A 19,687-nucleotide genomic window follows, 5' to 3' on the forward strand; every position below is an offset into this window, starting at 1 on the left:
AAAAGTGACCTGTTTCTTCTCCTTCCAGGCACATTTGTGTGTTTTATCTTCAAAGATGGCTTAGAGTCAATTCTGCTAAATTTACCCCGATATGCTTGGCAAATGGATGTTGGCCACATGCTAATAAACACACATAGACTAAATAAGGACACCAACCACCAGCAAGATCCTTTGACTATTAAAATAGCTTAATAAATCAGATGGGTGCACATATGTTGAATATTTTCTTTTCTACCTAGTGCTTAATTCATTTCTTTGCTCATTCATTTAGTCACTTGTCACCATGAATTTATATATCTTCATAAGGGCGAAGTATGAAATGTGACACAATGATACATTTTCTCCACTTTCCATCTTTTACTGTTACTATACTGTTATGTACTCCTCTCCCCTTGGTTATCCTCTGGATAAGCAGGACTAGCCAACACATCCTTTATGTGTTTTTTATACATTAATTTATTCAACAAATATTAACTGATCACCTTATATTCACTATGCTCTGAGCTGAGAACTGCCAGAAATGCAATAATAAATAAAACTTGGTTCTTGTCCTTGAGGAGTTTCAGGCTACTGAGTTGTAGCAAACTGACTACTTATCTTTTATGTCCTTTTGGGGTAGAAGAAATATGGAGAACCTTCCCTCATTGCAAAATCATGGGACATTCCGATTTTAATTTTCGAGTACGTGCCATCAGGAAAATCAATTATATCTCTTAAAAACATGATCCTTCCACAATAGTATAAGTTGTCTTTGTTCATTTTCTTTACTTCCTCACCTCCCATTTAGTCCTCAGTTCCTGGTATTGGACTTCTGCCTCTATTACTACAGAGAGCTTTTCTTATCTGGGCCAACAATGACCTTCTAGCTGTCAAACCCAAGTCAAAGAAACAGAAGTGAGAGAATGCATGGCACGTGCATTTACATTTATTTATTTTACATTTACGTTTATTTATTTTATACTGGGTACCCACCATGCGCCAAGAGCTAGGTGTGTCGGGGGAATTCTAAGTATGTCTCTGTTGAGAGTGGTGTTCCTTACCAGGCTGCGAGTCTCTTGAGGGTGAGAACTCTGTTTTATCCTAGAATTTTACAATACTTTTCGGGTCTTCTCTAAACTGCTATGCTGCGTTTGATGGAAGAATCTTCTCCCTCCTTGAAGCTTCACACCTCCCTAAAGCTTTGGTGATAATGTTCTCATGTGGTTTAATTGTTGCTTTTTTTTCTTTTTTTTTTTTTTTTTTGATGTGGACCATTTTTAAAGTCTTTGTTGAATTTGTTTCAATATTGCTTCTGTTTTATCTTTTGGTTTTTTGGCTGCGAGGCATATGGGATCTTAGCTCCGCAACCAGGGATCTAACCCTCACCCCGTGCACTGGAAGGCGAAGTCTTAACCACTGGACCACCAGGGGAAGTCCCTACCCTCTAATCTTCTATATATATATATCTCCAGTGAATTTTGTCCATATTCCCAGCTTTAATTAACATAGTATATTAATAATTCTCAAAACATCTCTCTCATGAACTTCTTTATCATCTTGTAGTTATCCTCTTTTCTGTGGCTATCCATTACCATGCTTCCACATATATTTATTTAACAAATATTAAGTATTTGATACAACAATGAATAAGACAGACATAATTCTTGCTTTCATGAAGCTAAGTCTGAAGAGACACCATGCTCTGTATTGAAAGGTCAGTAGTTCCCCCAACATAGCTACAACATAGCTACTGTGGCTACTACATCGTCAGTACTCAATAAAAAACTGCAGTGTAAGTGAATAAGTGAATACATACGCCACGTTCTTCTCATCTTGTGCCTTTGATTGTATGCCTTCTTTGTCTGGAATGCCCTGCCTATACCTCTGGTAACTGCTATAGCTCATTTGATTCCTTCTTGGTGCCATCTTTTTTGGCCTTTCCTGAACATCCCAGGCAATCTGGATACTCCTTTCTCTGTGATCCTAACACGTCTCATTCACACTTCATTTGCAGAACTTAGGCACAAACACAAGGACAACACAAGGTACCGTCACATGTGGTAGTTAACTGCTTGAGAGCAGGAACCATGTCTCTTCCAGGTCTCTCTCTAGCACCCAGCACAAGGGCTGGTTCACAGTAGTGAGTTAGTGAATATGAATTAGTAAATGGGAAGAAATGAATGAAGTAAATTACCCCCCTACCAAATGATTTTGCATCCAAGGCTTGACATGCTTTGATCCCAAATTTCCACTTATGTATCTCCCATTTCTCCATGTGTCAACCAGGATCCAGCCAACTTGTTATTCTTGGATGTGCATTTTCCCATCCTTATGCCTTTTACATATTGTTGCCTATAAGTAAATGCATCTTATACCTCTTCTATTACTACTAACCACTCAGACTTCAAAGCCCCTCAAATGCTAACCTCCTTCCCTACTTTTACCACACTCCTCACATCCCTGACTCACCAAACACTCCCTCATTCTTAGCATATTTCCCATCTCCCCATCTGAAATTACCTCATCTTCCCTTGAAGTACTGTCACACTTTTCCTATAATGTCATTATGAATTCTCTCTTAGAGTTTAGGTTCTTATCACATGTGCCATGGTAAATTACAAGCATCCTGAAAGGAGGAATCGTGCCTTGCAAACAGGAAGCACACCATATTTTTTCAAGTTGCCTTTGTGCACTAGCTTCTTATTAAATTCAGGTAGCCCATTTGGACAGGTAGCATCCCTCTCTCTCTCCCTCCTCCTCTCATGGGTGTGTGCATTGTAGGAATGCAGGTCAAAAAAGGGAGAAAGGATTTCTTTTGATAAATTCTGGAGAACACAATCTTTATTCCTTTCTCTAACAAAATCATCAGGTTCATAAATAGCTGACCTGGCAGCAGCCACAAAAGCATGTCATCATGGCATTTCAAATACCAAGAATAAAGAGAAGATTCTGAAAAACAAGGTCACACACAGAGGACATGGAACGAAAATGGCACTGGTCTACTCAATAGCAACATAATAAGCTAGAAGACCATGGAGGAATAAAATTCTTAGGGAAAAAGAGTTCTCCCTAGAGTTCTGTATTGAAACAAAACTATCAATAATTTGAATAAAGAAATGTCCAAGTATGCAAAATCTCAAAAATTATATACCATGCATCTTTTTGCAGGAAGTTCCTAGAAGATGTGCTTTATTTAACAAGGGAATACCGTAAGCAGGAGAAAGATATGGAACCCAGGAAACAGGAAATCCACCAGAGGAGAGAGTGAGAAAATAGCAAGTTGATGACAAAGGATGATAACTGTAAAGGACACTAAAAAAAACAACCAGTTCAGGTTGGAATAAGAAAATAGAGAACTCTCGGAGGGATATCTCCAAGAGTTACAAAAGGAAACTACTAGATGATTGGACAGATTTGGTGACGTAAAATCTTATCTTGGTAATCATTTTTCAAAGCCACTAATGGAACTAAGATTTAGCTGTAGGTCTCAGTGGATCCAAGTAAATGGAATAAAATAAAGGTTATCAATTCTAGAAAAAGCCAAACTTGTCCAAAAAGTTTATATAGGAAAATTGAAGTAATCATAAGACATTACTCAGCAGAGAATAGTATTTATGTAGTCATACTCAAGAAAGCACCAAATAATAATCAAAACGTATAATATAACTACATTGGAAGAATGAAGTAGAGTAAGGGGGTCACATGAGAGAGAAACATCCTAATGCTCCACGTTAGGAACACAGTGAACGATGTTTTAAATTAGTGAATCAAAAGATAGCTGCGTGCTGTATTTAGAAACGTGGAGGTGAAAACCAGATGAGCTAGTAAAGAGGAGAAGAGGCTGCCTTTGGCAAGCAGGATGAGGGGGGAGGGGAGGAAAATGGGAGCAGGGGGTGTTGTTATTTATTATAAAACTATTATCTGTCCTATTAGGCTACATGCATGTAGTTCTTTGATACAAATAAAAATCAATTATAAAAATAAATATACCCTTGGACCCAAAACACTTTTGGATATGGACATAAAATTTAACAATATGTATAAGGTGGTTCATCACATCATTCTTCTGCTGTCAATGGGGAATCAGTGAATTTTTATTTTGTGGAACCTTCTAGTTACATTAATGTAATAGTTTGTATTTCATATGTGGATTGCCATTAAAGGGTCGAGGAAGGGTACTGCTTGATATTAGGGTTTGGTGGTGGTGTATAAACAACGTGAGCTTTAGAATCCTTAGACTTTAGTTCATATCTTGCCAAGCTATATAACCTCAGGAAGATTGCTTAACTTTTCCAAGTTCTCTCAAACATAAAATGAGGATAGTAATACCTATATGGTAGTGCTCTTTAGTACTAATACTCTAATTGCTATCATTACAGTTGGCACTGTTAATATTGCTGTTAGTACTGGTTCTTCTACCATGTCCTATTTGGAACTTCACTTACATATTTTAAATTCTTGTGTATTGGGAAAGGATCAAGTTTTGATTCCACAACCTACTGGAAGTGTGACCTTGGACAAGTCACTTAAACTCTCTTAGCCTGATTTTTCTCAGCTGTGACACAGGGAGAGAAACGGTGCTGATCTCAAAGGATTGTTATTAGGAATAAATGAGATAATACCTACAAAGTTTAGCAGAGAGCCTAACAAAGCCTCAATTTGCAGTAGTCATTTTATTTTTTATGTTATCTTTTGCCTATAATAAATCAGCTTCCTTCTCTGCCATATCAATAGGGATTCAAATAATTGACCAGAGACTCAAAGAATTTTCAAGTTGGAAGGCACCTGAGCTATCAGGCAACTAAAGACTTCAAGTAATGTTTTTTACTTTTGGCTTTTAATTTAATTAGTTTTAAACTTTAAGCTTGAAAAAGTAGACTCAACCAGAAGGTGAGGGTGTAGAGAAAAGATTTTCCAATTCTTCTCATGTAAAGTCAAATTTTAGATTCTTCTTTGGAGTAAAACAGGTCTTCACTGTTTACAAGGTCATTTCTGAGTTGCAAAAGTTCTCTGCATGTTTTTTTACTGTTATACCATGTTTTTCTTCTATGTTCCCCTATTCAATCTTGGCTGCCTCAATCAGACAGACAGAAAGCAAGAGTGAGAAACTTTTCTCCTTGCATCTGTAATGGAAACCTTAGCAGCAGACAGTAACTGCTCCAAGTCTGGCCAATAGCTACAAATCATGCTTTTTGAAATTAGCAGAGTTGAGCACTTCTTTGCCCTCAAGTGTATAATTGTCCTTTCATCACTTTATAGGCAACATGGTTCTCAAAATGCACCAGCAGCACAGCATCACCTTTGTATGTTAGAAATGCAACTTCTCAGACCTTACCCTAGACCTCTTGAATCAGAAAGTCTGATTCTGGTGGAGCCCAGCAACCTGTGTTGTAAAGAGCTCTCCAGGTGATTCTCATACATGCTGAATTTGACAACAGCTGGTCTAGATCTTTCTAAGCCTAATACCAGAAAAAAAAAGGAAAATGATAGCAATGTATTTGCACACCCCATGAGTAGCAGGTTAGCAATATTCAATTGTTCCTTCCACAGAAGCTCACTGGAGATCTCTTCCATGCCAGGCACTGTAATAGTCACTGAGCATTCGAGCTGAATTTATCGGGGTATAGCAAACACTTGCCTCTGTATATCAAACACAGCCTAATGGACTCACGGATTGGCTTTCTTGTAATGTGGATGCATTATCAGGTCCTGTAGAATTATTTCCTGGGCTGTAGCTTTCTTAGTTAAGTCATCATGTTTTCTGATGTCTCATGTCTATTCTTGAGAGCTGACATATTGTATATAAACTCATCTGTCTTGTTGAATGTTTTACATAGAATTTGGCTATAAAATAGGTAATCTTCCTCATTATCCAAGTAAAGTAAATACCTGACAGCAAATTATCTTTGCTCTTACATGTCTTTAAATTGTAGATGACTATAGCTAGGGTGTTTGTGATTCTTCACAACATATTATTCCAAAGGTACATCCTTCTCTCCAGTCATCAGATATGGTCCCTGAAAATACTTTTTTTTATTGCTCTGTGTTGCTAACCAGGGACTCAGAGTTCCCAAGACCTTAATGAGCTACATCACACGCCATTGCCACTCCCTGGACTCCATAAAGTCAGAGAGTTTGCAAGGACTCAATTTTGATAAAGGATAAAAATCCAAGTAGATTCATTTTAAAGCAGGAAAATAAAATAATAGAATATGGGTTATGGAAGAGGGAAGACAGGAGGTGGAAGAGAGAGAGGCAAAGAAATAAGCATAATTGGCATTTTAATGGGAATGAGTAAATAGTCTGCACTATAATAAATCTCCTAGACATTTGATCCCAATAAACCATCTTAATCCTTAGGGCTATTCTGGCAGCAAGAGATAACTGCTGTGAAACCAAAATGTATTTAGCATAAAACTCACATTTCGATGTTTACTGTGTATCTGCTTTTAAAAAATAAATTGAAAATCCAGACTTCTTTGAAGTGGTGTAAGGGGAAACAGCCCCTTAGGGCTCCTTCTGTGTGTCATCCAGCACCTGCCTGCCAAAGCCAATACTTGAATGCCCACTGGCTGGGGAACCGGAGACCACTCTTTCATCTGAGCATTGTTTGATTGGCTTGAGCTGTGGAAACTTTCCCTTGTGTGTGTACCTGTAGAGGGCTTTTTGGTAAGGGTATGGCTTTCTGGAATCTCATTTTCAGAGATTAACAAAGTTGACTTCAATAGATCAACAGTCTCATCTCAACAGATTTATGTGATGGAAATATCAAAGTCACATGTCAATGCTGACCTGTAAGATCCTTGAATTTTAAAATATAAGAATTTCTGTTTTCAATGTTAACTATGATTAAGGAGTGGTCCAACTTCCCTTTATTTCCCCACAGCCCATTAACATATCTATACCCAGTGTCCTTAATAACACACACTTGGCAGCTACTGCAACATAACATCAAGCTGTCTAATTATAAAAATTATTGCAGGGACTTCCCTCATGGCACAGTGGTTAAGAATCCGTCTGCCAGTTCAGGGGACACAGGTTCGATCCCTGGTCCAGGAAGATCCCACATGCCGCAGAGCAACTAAGCCTGTACACCACAACTACTGAGCCTGTGCTCTAGAGCCCACGAGCCATAAATACTGAGCCTGCGTGCCACAACTACTGAGCCCATGCACCGCAACTGCTGAAGCCTGTGTGCTCTAGGGCCTGTGTACTGCAACTACTGAGCCTGCATGCTGCAACTACTGAAGCCCGTGCGCCTAGAGCCCATGCTCCGCAACAATAGAAGCCACCACAGTGAGAAGCCCATGCACTACAACGAAGCGTAGACCCTGCTCGTTGCAACTAGAGAAAGCCTGCATGTAGCAACAAAGACCCAATGTAGCCAAAAATAAGTAAATAATTAATTAAAAAAAAAAAAAAAACCTGTTGCCCAGAGTGATGTCAGTAAGAGACAAAGTAGGTGATTCTCAACTTCAGTCTCCTTCATAGAAAGAGCAACTAGGAACTATCCACAGACAACACATCTTTGTGAAGATCTCAAAACTCAGGGGTGAGATTAAAGCACTCCACTGGACCACAGAAAGAGAAATAAAACACATTAGAAGGGTAAAAGAAGTGGCTTCACTCTGACTGCAAGACCCTTCCCCCAAGCGGATGCAGCACCACACTGAAGCGGTCTCTCTGGATGTATAATTTCTCCGCCGGGAAGAGGAGAACTCAAGATGGACATCAGTGTCTCCAGCATTCTGGGATGCTTTCAGGGAGGCACACTTAGGTACTGCCTTACATTTACCAGTGGGAAAAATCAGCTGGAGAAGAAATGGGGTGGGCCTCACAGCAATGTGCTTGTGGATCTTGGAAGATCACATTACTGCTGCTGGTAGTGCCCAAGTGCAGATCCCAACCCGTGGGTCTGCTCTTCTGCAGAGCTGAATTGGTGGCCCCATCTGTTCAGGGAGGTCAGTTGCCAGGTGTGCCTGGATTGGATCCACAGCTGGCAGTTTGTTTTATCCAGAAAGCATACTCTAGAGACCGACATGAACAGGGAAGCAAGACAGTGGCCCAGGCCAACTACTAAGCATAGCTTTCAGCCTTGGCAAACCAGGAAATCTGGCTGGAGATGCCAGGCAACTTCACAGCATATCTACAGGCTGAGCCTGGACAGGGGAGCAAGTCACTGGCCCTGCCCAGTTGCCAAGGATATGCTCCAGCCCTACCTAACTAGGAAGGCTGGCCAGAGACATAAAGAAGCTCTGCAGCACATCCTATGTCCCACCAGGGTAGGGAAGGAAGTCAGCAACACCACTCATCTGCTGAGACAGGCTGGAGGAGGAAATTGTTTCTTTAAATATGCAGATAATAATGCAAGTAAGCATGATCAAGAAGGATCAGGTACACATGATGCCACCAAAGGAAACTAACAGAGTTCTAATAACTGACCCTAAAGTAATGGAGATCTATGAACTATCTGACAAATAATTCAGAATAATCCTTTTAAAGAAATTCAGTAAGCTACAAGAAAACACAGATAGGCAACTAGACAAAATTAGGAAAGCAATGCATGAGCCAAGTGAGAGTTCAACAAAGAAACAGAAAGCATTAAAAAAAAAAAAATTGAAATCCTAGACACAAAGACTGAAGAATGAAATAGAAAGTTTCAATATTAAACTTGGCCAAGCAGAAGAAAGAATGTGTGAACCTGAAGACAGAGCATGTGAAATTATCCAGTCAGAGTAGAAAAAAGAATGAAAGCCTATATGAATTATACGAACCATTAAAAGAAAAATCTACACACTATTGGTGTCTCAGAAGGAGAACAGAGAGAGAAAGGAGCAGAAAGCTTATTTAAAGAAATAATGGTTAAGAACTTCCCAAATCTGATGAGAGATTTGGGCATCTAGGTAGGTTCATGAAATGCATAGGTCCCCCCAACAAATTTCAACTCAAAAATATTTTCTCCAAGACACATTATAAAAAAACTATCTAAAAGCAAAGCCAGAGAGAATTTTAAAAGCACCAAGAGAAAAAAAATTCCTCACATACAAGAGAACAATCATAAGTCCATCAATGGCTTTCTCAGCAGAAACTTTGCAGGCCAGGAGAAAGTAGGGTGGTATGTTCAAAATTCTGAAAGAAAAAAGTGCCAACCAAGAACACTTTACCTGGCAAAGTTGTCCTTCAGAAATGAATGGAGGAAAAGACTTTCCCAGATAAACAAAAGCTAAAGGAGTTCATCACCAAGAGACCTGCCTTACAAGAAATGCTGAAAGGAGTTCTTCAAGCTGAAATATAGGGACACTAACATGAAACCATATGAAAATATAAAACACATTGGTAAGACAAATATATAGTAAAATTTGAATGCTTCAATACTGTAATATGGTGGTGTGGTAATCACTTAACTCTGGTATAAAGGTTAAAGGACAAAAGTATTAAAAACAACTATAGTTTAAATAATTTATTAATAGATGCACAATGTAAAAAGGTGTAAATCATGAGAACAAAAACATGAAATGGAGGGTATTAAAAAGGTAGAGTTTTTGTATGGGATTAAAGTTAAGTTGTTATCAGCTTAAAATAGACTTTTATATTCATACGATGTTTTATGTAACCTTAATAGTAACCACAATGCAAAAAAACTACAGTATATACACAAAAAATAAACAGAAGTGAATCAAAGCATGCCATTATGGAAAATTATCAACTTACAAAAGAAGACAGCAAGAGAGGAAGAAAAGAACTAAAGGAACTCCAAATAGCAAGAAAACAATAAGATGGCAATAGTAAGCCCTTACCTATTAATGATTACTTTAAGTGTAAATGGATTAAAATCTCCAATCAAAAGGTAAAGAGTGGCTGAATGCATTAAAAAAAAAAAAAAAGACCCAACTACATGCTGCCTACATGAAATTCACATCAGCTTTAAGGATACACATAGGCTCAAAGTGAAGGGATAGAAAAAGTTATTCCATGTAAATGGAAACCAAAAGAAAGAAGAGGTAGCGACTTATATCAGACAAAATAGACTTTTAGCCAAAAACTGTCACAGGAGATAAAGATGGTCATTATATAATGATAAAGGGGTCAATTCATCAAGAAGATGTAACAATTATAAACATTAACCCAACACTGGACCACCTAAATATAGTGAACAAACATGAACAGATCTGAAGGGGAAAAGAGACAACAATACAATAGTAGTAGGGGACTTTAATAATGCACTTCAATAAATAAATCATCCAGACAGAAAATCCATAAGGGAACACTGGACTTGAACTCTCGTTTAGACCAAATGGACCTAACAGACCTATACAAAACATTACATCCAACAGCAGCAGAAAACCCATGCTTCTCATGCACATGCAGAACATTCTCCAGTGACAGATATTACATTCACAAAACAAGTCTTTGCAAGTTTAAAAATATTGAAATCATGTCAAATATCTTTTCCAACTACAATTATATGAAACTAGAAATTAATAAGTAGGAAAACTGGAAAATTCACAAATATGTAGAAATTAAACATCACACTCCTGAGCAACTAATGGATCAAAGAAAAAATTAAAAGGGAAATACAAAAATATGTTGAAACAAACAAAAATGGAAATACAACACTTGAAAATGTATGGGCTGCAGCAAAGTGGTTCTAAGAAGAAAATTTATAGTGATAAATGCCTATTAAGAAAAAAGAAAGATCTCAAATAAGCAATCTAACGTTACACCTTAAGGAAGCAGAAAAACAAACTAAGCCCAAAGTTAAAAGAAGAAAGGAAATAACAAAGATCAGAGCAGAAATAGAGAACAGGAGAACAATAGAAAAGATCAGCAAAACTAATAGTTGGTTATTTGAAAAGATAAACAAAGTTGACAGATCTTTAGCTAGATTTACCATGAGAAAAGAGAGATGACTCAAAAATATTATAAAGAAGAGATGTTACAACTGATACCACAGAAATGCAAGGGACCATATGAGTCTACTATAAACGATTATATGCCAAAAAATTGGACAACCTAGAAGAAATGGATAAATTCCTAAAAACATACAACCTACCAAGACTGAATCAGGAAAAAATAGAAAATCTGAACAAACCAATAATGAGAAATGAGATTGAATTAGTAATCAAAAACCAGCATCATACTGATACCAAAGCCAGTTGAGGATATTACAAGAAAAGAAAACTACAGCCTAATCCCTGATGAGCATAGATGCAAAAATCCTCAACAAAATACTAGCAAACCAAATTCAATAGCATATTGAAAGGATCATACACCATGATCAAGTAGGATTTATCCCTAGGATGCAGGGATAGTTCAGCATACGCAAATCAACAAATGTGATATTTATGTGATCACAACAAATGTGATATCACATTAATAGAATGAGAGATAAAAATCCTATGATCATCTCAATAGATGCAGAAAAAGCATTTGACAAAATTCTCTATCATTATGATAAAATCTCTCAACAAAGTAGGTAGAGAAGGGAGGTACCTCAGCATATATGACAAACTCAGTTAACTTCATACTCAATAGTGAAAGTTTAAAAGCATTTCCTCTAAGATCAGGAACAAGACGAATGTGCCCACTCTCACCATTCCTATTCAACATAGTACTGGAAGTCCGAGACAGAACAAATAGGCAAGGAAAAGAAATAAAAAGAATCCAATCAGAAAGAAAGTAAAATTATCTCTGTTTGCAGATAATGTGGTCTTATATATGGAAAACCCTAAAGACTCCAATGGAAAAATGTTAGAATGAACGAAGTCAGTAATGTTTCAGGTAACAAAATCAACATACAAAAGTCAGTTCTGTTTCTATACATTAACAATAAGCTATCTGTAAAAGAAACAAAGAAAAATAATCCCATTTATAATAGCATCAAAAAGAATAAAATACTGGGCTTCCTTGGTGGTGCAGTGATTAAGAATCTGCCTGCCAGTGCAGGGGACACAGGTTTGAGCCCTAGTCCAGGAAGATCCCACATGCCCTGGAGCAACTAAGCCTGTGTGCCACAACTCTGAGCCTGTGCTCTAGAGCCCACGAGCCATAAATACTGAGCCTGCGTGCCACAACTACTGAAGCCCACATGCCTAGAGTCCATGCTCTGCAACAAGAGAAGCCACCACAATAAGAAGCCTGTGCACCTCAATGAAGAGTAGCCCCCACTCACGGCAACTAGAGAAAGCCTGCACACAGCAGTGAAGACCCAATGCAGCCAAAAAAAAAAAAACAAAAGAAAAAGAATAAAATACTTAGAAACACATTTAACCAAGATAGTGAAAGACCTGTACACTGAAAACCATAAGATACTGATGAAATAAATTGAAAAAGACACAGATAAAAGGGAAGTCATCCCATGTTCATGAATTGGAAGAGTTTAATATTGTTAAAATGTCTGTACTACCCAAAGCCATGTAGAGATTCAATGCAATCCCTATCAAAATTCCCATGTTATTTTTCACAGAAATAGAGAATATGATCCTAAAATTCATATGGAACCACAAAGACCTTGAATAGCCAAGCAATCTTCACAGAAAACAAAGCTGAAGGCATCATACTTCGTGATTTCAAACTATATTACATTGTAATATAAAGTTATTGAATATAAAATTATAATAATCAAAACAGTATGGTACTGGCATAAAAGTAGACACATATACCAATGGGACAGGATTGAGAGCCCAGAAATAAACCCACATGTATACATTCAACTAGTATTTGACAAGGAAGCTAAGAATACCCAATGGGGAAAGGATAGTCTCTTCAATAAATGGTTTTGGGAAAACTAGATATTCAAATGCAAAACAATGAATTTGGACCCCTGTTTTTATCACTAACAAAATTAACTTGAAATGGATTGCATACTTAAACATAAGACCTAAAAGTGTAAAACTCCTAGGAGAAAACAAAGAGAAAAAGCTCTTTGACATTGGTCTTGGAAATGTTTTTTGGCTGTAACACCAAAAGCATAAGCAACAAAAGCAAAAGTTAAGAAGAAGAACTACATCAAACAAAAATTTCTGCACCGCAAAAGAAAAATTCAACAAAATGAAAAGCCAGTCTACTGTATGGGAGAAAATATTTGCAAACTATATCTCTTTTAAGGGGCTAATATCCAAAATATATAAGGAACTCTTTACAAGTCAATAGCAAGAAAACAAATAATATGATTAAAAAATGGGCAAAAAACACGAATAGACATTTTTCCAAAGAAGACATACAAATATAAGTACATGAAAAGGCACTCAATGTCATTAATTATCAGGGAAATGCAAACCAAAAGCACCTCGAGCTACCACTTTACATCTGTTAAAATGGCAATTATCAAAAAGACAAGAGATAAGTGTTGGCGGGAATGTGAAACTAAGGGAACCCTTGTGTCGGTGGGAATGTAAATTGTTGCAGCCACTATGGAAAACAGTATGGGGTTCCTCCAAAAATTAAAAATAGAACTATGGTATGAACCAGCAACCCCACTTCTGGATATATACCCAAAGGAAATGAAATCACCATCCTAAATAGGCATCTGTACCTTCACGTTCGTTACAGCATTACTCATAATAGCCAAGCCATGGAAACAATATCAATGTCCTTTGACAGATGAACAGATAAAGGAAATGTGATATATATATAATACATCTATAATATATAATATAGAAACACACACAATGAAATATTATTCAGCCATAAAAAGAAGAAAATTCTGCTATTTGCAACACATGGATGAAACTCAAGGGCCTTTTGCTAAGTGAAATAAGTCAGACAGAGAAAGACAAATGTTGTATGATCTCACTTACACGTATAATATGAAAAAGCAGAACTCAGAGAAGCAGAGAGCAGACTGGTAGTTGCCAGGGGTGGAGTGGCCGCGGGAAAGGGGAGATGTTGGTAAAAAGGTACAAACTTTAAGTTCTATGATGAATATGTTCTGGAGCTCTAACCAACAACATGGTGACTCTAGTTAACAATACTGTATTGTATTCTTGAAAGCTGTTAAGAATGTAAATCTTAAACGTCACACACAAAAAAAGTCATGTGAAGTGGTGAACATGTTAACTAAACTTGTGGTAATATACACACACATGTATACAATACACATACAATATATACATGTATCAAATCAGCACTTCACACACTTTAAACTTACACAATATTATATGCCAGCTATACCTAAATAAAGCTAGAAAAAATTAGGATTCATCAAACAAAAACCAAAAAATCTACTGCCCCAGTGCATATAGATCTTATCAAATTGCAGCTTGCACCTGCCAGGTGAGGAAGTCAAGAAAGGCCTGTCCAACTACACAGAGAAGTGACTTATGTCTTCATAATATATGTTAAGGAAATGATGTTTATAATATAACTGTTTAAGGAAGCTTTAAATTTAAAAGAGAAAAGAGAAAAAGATACATAAAGACCATCACAAAAGACCAGCACAGTGGTTAAAGCATTTTGCAATTACCATAAAAGTACCTATTGTTTTCCTTTTTTACGAAAGAGTGCAGGCTATGTGTGTGTGTGTAAACTCAGAGCTTATTCGTCAACATCTGACACTATTTCTGGAATGGAGAGGTTGGGTGGGAGAGGGGGAGAAGGAAAGAGGAGGGAGAGACTTAACTGTTTAGATGCTCTAATTCTGGACCTATCTTCTAAGCAATTACAAACCACAGGAATTTAGGAGCAGCTCTTCTACTTCTGCTCTCCTCCTCTTGCCCACATTTCCCTCCTTGTTTGGTTTATAAGGAACAGCTATCCTAGTTTTCCCACTTCAAATTGCACATCAAAACAGGTCTGGGCAGGGTGCTCAGCAGTCCTGCAGATCTGTCTCTTGCTTCAACAGAGTTCGGATGAAACAGACCCAGCGACGCCCCTTGCTCCATCCTCTGACCACCCTCCAACCTTTTTTCCTTCGCAAACTTAGGAATCTGCCACTCAGCTATCCTTGGTCACCCAGACTAGCCAACACCATTTTTTGAGCCTAGCTCCGTATTACCAATAAACCATGAGCTCCTAGATTCGTCGGAATTATTCCACCAAGGTCAACATGCATCTGCGGGCCTCCTCCACCTACCTCTCTCTGGGCTTCTATTTCCACCGCGACGATGTGGCTTTGGAAGGCGTGGACCACGTTTTCTGTGAATTGGCCGAAGAGAAGCGTGAGGGTGCCTAGCGTCTCTTGAAAATGCAAAACCAGCGAGGCAGCCACGCCCTCTTCCAGGACGAGCAGAAGGCGTCCCAAGATGAGTGGGTAAGACCCAGGACACGAGGGAAGCCACCATTCTCATGGAGAAGAACCTGAATCAGGCCCTCGTGGACCGGCATGTCCTGGGTTCTGCGCAGGCAGACCCCCACCTCTGTGACTTCCTGGAGAGCCGCTTCCTGGAGGAGCAGCTGAAACTTATCAAGTAGACGTTGATCACCTGGCTAACCTCCGCAGGCTGGCTGGTCCCCAGGCTGGGCTGGGCGAGTATCTCTTCCAAAGGCTCAGCTTCAAGCACGACTAGGAGCCGAAGCCCAGCGGCCTTTGAGAAGCCCCGATGGTATCAGGGCATCTGCCTGAAGCCTCTCTCTGCGGCCACTAGGCAGCATTGTAACCGCCCTGAGCCCTCTCCCAAGCCTTGGGCCAAATGGAAACAGTAAAGCATTTTGCAAAAAAAAATCCCAAACAAACAAAAAAAAACCCAGATCTGGTTACTCATGCCCATACGTGCACATAAGCACATTTTCCTGAGTATGTATTAACATCGAAAACTACACCATAATACTAAAGAAATTTTAGTTTTGCAGTTTTAATGATACCCTTAATTTAAACTGCCTTGCACTCCACTTCTCACCCTGCCTAATTGTCCTTCCTTGCAAACCTAGACAACCTTTATTGTTTGTTTGTTTTAAGAAGAATATTTATGTGTGGTCTGCTGGGTTCCCCCAACTGCCGCAAAAAAAATTTTTTTTAATAAAATAAATAAATAAATAAATAGGCAAACGGCTGAGCACAGAGTAGAAACAGGAAAGTGGTTTACTTGTTGAAACCTACTCTTCTACTCTTCATTCTTGGTTTCATTCTCCCCATGAAACCAAGAAGCAAGAGTTTGTGGTGGTTCTATCCATTTTTCCTAACACTTATTTTGACTTTTCGATGGAAAAGAAGACTATCAAATAGTCTATGAATAACTTTCTCTCTCTCTCTCTCATAATACTTTTATGATGAAAATTCTAGGCCAAAAACTGCAGTGAGTGAGAGCAAAGAAGAGAAAATCATGATTTTCAACCGACAGTGGAGCCATGATAACATAACTTGAGAATGTGCTTAATGAACTATCTATTCTATGTAGACTCAGGCAAATTCAGTGTACAGTTATTGCAAATACATGAATATAATCCTAGGGAAAAATGCTAGCAGATTTGTGATCACATTTCTAGAGGTAAAACTGAGAATTTCTTAGCTTCCACAGGTGCGAATAAGTAGTAGTCTCCCTTACCATTCCCTTGAAGGAGAACATGGATTCTAGTCCAAGATGTCACATTTTACAAAAGATTAAGCAGCTGTATATAATCTATAGACTTCTCTATTCATTTCAAAAAGTGATGGAACACAGTTGAATTGAAATACGTACAAGCTGAAAAATCCTTTCAGTTTTCAGGCAATCTCATTAAATGGTGAAGAGTCTACTTAGCTGTTAATCTCGTCTTTCATGTTGTCATTGACTAAAGAACTGGAATCATGCCATTAATTGCCCATTGGAAAGAGTGTTAGGTTTAGTTATTCTGAAACACATTGAACAAGAATAAGACTCAGGTCAAGAGACCCAACAAAAACTATTCTTTTAATGCTTCTTTTGTGTTTCTTAACATTGTGTGGTATTAAAGGACCTTCTTTCATGGAGAGGTGGGCATAGATAAAACAAGAATAGCAAAATACTAATAATTCTTGAAATTAGATAATGAATAAATGGGGGTTTTGTTATACTACTCTCTTTACTTTTGAAAATATTTGAAAATGTTCACAGTATAAAGTCAAATTAAAAACAAACCCAAAATACACAGAGATCCCTGGCATGGAAGAGGGGACCGTGGTCCTTTCTGCTTTGGAGATGAAGGTCTGTGTGACTGGGATATCATTTTGCTGATGGACCAGGTGCAGTTAATTACTACATTTATCAGTGTTCATTGACCCATTGGAATACAATTAATAAATTGTGCTACTGGATTAAAGTGAGGGAAAAAGTTCAAATTTATTTAGAAAAATTTTAATTTTTCTTGAACTTGTGATCTTATGCTTTATGTGTATATATAGAAAGATTCAAATTCAGTTCAAGGTGATTAACTGAACAAATTTAGAGCTTAAGAAAGATCATGAACTTTTAAGTGTACAACACAGTATTGTTGACTGTAGGTTCAATGTTGTACAGCATATCTCTAGAACTTATTTTTCTTAACTGAAATTTTATATTGTCGATTAGAGGGTAAATCTCACGTTAAGCGTTCATGATAAAATAAAATATTAAAAAAAATAATGCGTATCACTAAAGGGGCGAAAGGTTCTCTTAAGACCTCTTGGCTTCCTGGTGTTTAATTGACCAACTGTCACAGGAAATCCAAGGAATAGAAACCCAGGCGAGGAGTGAAAATCTCAGGATGTGAGCCTTCCCTGGGCATAATCCAAGCTGGACCCTGGACGCAGAGAACTTTAGTGGTAGTAAAGGGGAAACTTTGCCAAGGAGCAAGCAACTGCACTTTATATTTTCTTGGCAAAGGAAAGAAGTAGAAAATAGAGTGATTGCCTAACCCATATATTTATGCAGTTTCTGATGCTGGCTAGCCATGCAAGTAGCAGCTATCTTTGATCCTGCCTGAGTCAGATAACGAGGCCAAATTGTAACAATGATCAACTTCTATTAAGGTTTATTACGTGTCAGGTATAGGTCAAGCATTTTCCCATGCATTATTTTATTGAACCTTTCCTGACAAACCTAAACAATAGGTAATATTATAATTTCCTTTTATAGGAACGAAACCTGAGCCTTATGTAGACTGAGTAATTTATCCAAAGTTACAGCACCAGAATGCATGCCATCGCATTCTGACTCCAGAACCCATGTACCTAAACATAGTCTCTTGAAGCTCACATTATTCATTTAATATATTTCCAAATTTGCCTCTGGCTTCCCTTTAGCTGTTCCTGTCTTCTAGGGCCTCTCATACAACCCTAACGCTGCTTTCAAATCCTGGTCCCTATTCCTACGATCCTATTCTGCTCTGTTTAGTCTCTCTTGGATTTATTTGCTCTTCTACCTAGCACATGTACTCACATCAATTAGGCTAGAGTTTCTTCTGGATTCCTTGACTCCTTTGAGACTTGAAAATTTTCACCTTACCAATTCCCAACACCAGGTACATCTATGGTGGACTGAATTGTGTCTGCCACCCCCCAAATTAATATGGCGAAGTCCTAACCCCCCAGTGTGACTGTATTTGGAGATAGGATCTTTAGGAGGTAAAGTTAAATGAGGTCCTAAGGGTGGGGACATGATCTGCTAAGACTGTGGCCTTACATGAAGAGGAAGACAGACTTTCTTTCTTGCACATGCACAGAAGAAAGTTCATATGAGTACAGGGTGAGAAGGTGGTCATCTGTAAACCAGGAAGAAGGTCCTCACCAAAAAAGGAGTCCTGCCAGATCTTGATCTGGGACTTCCAGCCTCCAGAACTGTGGGAAAAAAAACTTCTGTTGTTTAAGCCACCCAACCTATGGCATTTTGTTATGGCACCCTGAGTAGACTAACACACATCTTCTCATGCTCTTCCTTAGCTCCAAATGCTCTGAAGAAGAAGTATAAAATGACTTGTTTCTCTAGAGTCACCATTACATAATTGAAAGAGTTCTAACTTTGGAACCACGAGATTGGATTTCAAGTCATGAAATATAAAAGAAATGTTGCAAAAATGTAAAGTATTGCTATTTTTTAAACATTTTTATTGGAATATAATTGCTCTACAATGGTGTGTTAGTTTCTGCTTTATAACAAAGTGAATCAGCCATACATATACATATATCCCCATATCTCCTCCCTCTTGCGTCTCCCTCCCACCCTCCCTATCCCACCCCTCTAGGTGGTCACAAAGCACCGAGTTGATCTCCCTGTGCTATGTGGCTGCTTCCCACTAGCTATCGGTTTTACATTTGGTAGTGTATATATGTCCATGCCACTCTCTCACTTAGCCCCAGCTTACCCTTCCCCCTCCCCATGTCCTCAAGTCCATTCTCTACGTCTGCATTAAAGTATTGCTATTAATGCCAGATAAAGACAGCCAACTTCTAACAAACACTTTCATTAGCTGCCTACCTAACAGGTTGTCAACAGACTCCTGCCACGTGCTCACAGCTTCACTATTAGGTACATAACTTTGCCTTTGATTTATCTAGAATATTGAGGTTCTCTGACTATAGCTGTCCCATATTCTGTCACCTCCACCGGAATATGTCAGTTTCTGATTCCATTTTCTCCTTCATTGCTCTATTGGAAGAACAGCTTACCCCCTCTCTGTTCAGAGTAACACCTCTATCTGGAAACTTGATCACTCCAATAATCTTTCATCCTCTCTGAGAGTGTATCAGTTGTTGCCTTTCTCCTCCTGTGTCCTCTTCGCTCAATGACAAATTAACCCTTGACCTTGAGAACTTCTCAAGACATTCTCTCGTCTCTCT

At 38.3% G+C, this 19,687-nt stretch overlaps 1 pseudogene across 1 annotated transcript; it reads left to right on the forward strand.

The window, feature by feature from the left end:
* Positions 1 to 8,355: 8,355 nt before the first annotated feature.
* LOC309819202 (ferritin light chain-like) lies at positions 8,356 to 15,485 on the forward strand (annotated as a pseudogene). The gene is made up of 2 exons: positions 8,356 to 8,373; positions 14,996 to 15,485. The product of its transcript is annotated as a ferritin light chain-like (transcript).
* The last annotated feature ends 4,202 nt before the right edge of the window (positions 15,486 to 19,687 follow it).

Source organism: Grampus griseus (genome assembly GCF_964374135.1).
Source record: "Grampus griseus genome assembly, chromosome: 2".
Classification (NCBI taxonomy): Eukaryota; Metazoa; Chordata; class Mammalia; order Artiodactyla; family Delphinidae; genus Grampus; species Grampus griseus.